This window comes from Lepidochelys olivacea, assembly GCF_965140295.1.
Source record: "Lepidochelys olivacea isolate rLepOli2 genome assembly, chromosome: 1".
NCBI classification, from domain to species: Eukaryota; Metazoa; Chordata; order Testudines; family Cheloniidae; genus Lepidochelys; species Lepidochelys olivacea.
In genome coordinates, this window is record NC_140411.1 from 91,179,581 (window position 1) to 91,182,281 (window position 2,701).

Below are 2,701 nucleotides of genomic sequence, written 5' to 3' on the forward strand. Positions count from 1 at the left end.
GGCCCGCCCTCTACTCCAGGTCCCACCCCCAGGGGCCCTAGGGATAGTGGTAAACCACTTGAACTAGTGCTTCCTTCCCCTGGGCTAATTCCCTCTTCTGCTCTTCAGCTTGTGGGGCTTCCTGCCCTCTCTCTCTGCACAAGCCAGGTGTCTCTTTACCTAGGGTCTTGGTCTTCTTGCCAGCTATGGCACTTCTCCAAACTCTCCTCTACTTCAACTCCTCCAAACTGCACTCTGCTCCAACTCCAAACCACTCTGCTCCAACTCCTTCCCCTGGCTGATTGAAGCAGAGGTTTTTTATCAGGTGACTAGCTTCAGATGCTCTAATTGGCTTTGGGTGCTTTTAATTAATCTATAGAAACCTTTCTTCCCTCTACAGGGAATAAGGCTTCTCCTCATCCTGGGACTTACATATCTCTCCTATATCACTCTCCTGCTGCCTTCTGGCCATGCTGTATCACTGTACCTACTGCAGGTGGATCTGTGATTCCAGGATCGGACTCCTGAGTCGTTCCAGGACCTATATGTAAATCTGTGGTAGAGATCATCCTCAAATTGAGGGATTCCCTATGATGATGTTAATATATATAGGGGTTGGGCACTTTAGATAGATAGTCATTCTATGACTTCTTGAATAATTAAAGGAGTTTAATGCCTGCTCTGAACTAAACATATATAATATTTGGTCTCAGTCAAATTTACCATGACTGCTTAGGTTTAGATAGTTAACCTGTTCCATACACAAAACCCTATTAGATTCAGTGATAATAAGGGAGGTTGGCAAGCCAGGCCTGTCAGGCACTTTTTCAATCATGTGGATGTATTATTTAACACTGACAGCATACCGTATTCCAGTTAGAATGCAGCCACATGGTCTAACAGTTCACATATAAAAACAGCCACACATTGTCCTTTTAAATTCAATCACAGATCACCAAGTTTACAAGCTCATATTTTATTCAAAAGTATCACTGTTCAAAATGCAATGGGACTGGTTACATTATGGGTCTATTTGGTTTGTTTTGCTTCAGAGAAGTTGAAGTCAGAATATAAAATCTATCTTTGGTTTTCCTTTCCAAAAATAACCAAAAATATGAAATCAAGTTTGTTATTCATGTTGTTGCCACCCACCATGCTCTAGATTAATGGCAGATTAGTTTTTCTACTACAAGATCACTTAAGTTATAAATGGATGTAGATGTGTAAAAGAAATGCAAATAGTTAAGTACACTGAAGGTTTTTTCTTGCCAACTTCATTTGATTAATAATGGCACTTAAAATAAAATAGATCATCTCTCTCCCCACTGCTGAAAATGGAACTGAAAAACCAAAATCTGAAGTTTTCAATAAAACTGTTTCAATAAAACAGATTTAGCTTGGTTTTTACCTTTCAAGCCATATTTTCCTCTCAGTCACACCAGGAAAACCCAACTCATTTCATTGAGAAAAGGCAAGCGGTCATTCATCTTAAGGCTGACTTTCTAGGATGTTTTTTAATCCATTCTTTTGTTAACATGAAGTATTGAGATCCAACCTTAATTTTCAACCATGTTTGAAAATCACAGATATCCTATGAACAATTTAAGTAATTGTCTGAGTTCCTTAGTTTTATTGCCTCTTATGCCTTAGAGAAAACTAGTTGCTAATGTTATAGAACTTGTAATTAGCAATGAAAAATCTTAACTGATAGAACCACAGGATAAATATGTGTTTTTATGTATATATTTTCCTTTTGGGGGCCTGGAAGTTGTTTCCTGACTGAAAGTTCAATTTAATACACTTGGTATTAGTTATTTAATAGGGATACATAGATATTTGTATCATTTTGTCATGCTTGCAGGTGCAGGGTTTAAGTAAATTCAAAGATATACATACAGGTCAAGATGACACAAGCAGAAGATGTGAGGAAGGAGACACCTTTCCCACAGTGCAAGGTGTATTTGCTTTTCAAATACAGACAGTTATTCTGCCAGTACAGCATTATTTCCCTTAAGCTTTTGTGGTGTAAATGTGGAAGGGAAGGTGTTTGGAGGGAAAATGGCATTTAGCAAAATCATATTTATGTTGCAAGGCATGGAATCTATCTATGTTAAATAATATTATGCTGTGTTGAAATAAAAACAGCTGACTACTGAGGAATCAAAACTACTGATTACAAAAATTTGGCTTTATATAATGCCTTTCAGTTGAGGATCTGTAGAAGGGCCAGTCACAATTGCAGTCCCTGTGATTTAGGAAATGAAACAACAGGCAGGAGACAGTGCTCTGTTGTTTCCTATATTCTTGCTCCCAAAGTTGGCCATCCACATGAGGGGTTGGATAGTAAGATGCAACACATAAAGTGATGCACTGGTGGCTGCTCTGTCAGAGAAGCCATCTTATTTATATGGTTTATCTATCTAAGACCTCTCAAGTAACATCAGTATGCATCCATCAATAAACAAGCAAATATGCAACCCAAATACTAATTCACAAACTAGAGAAACCAAGTACTGCCAACCCTAAGCATTCAAAATTTTTGTCTGACACCTCCCCCCTTCCCTCCAAATCATGAGGTTGGCTCAAAAATTATGATATTAGATTACATTTGAGATTCTTTTTATTTACCTTCTGTATTTGAAACTTTAGGTGCACTTGACACATTTTAAAGCTTTTCTCTACAACCATGAGGACTAGAAACTTACTTTATTTTATTTTATTT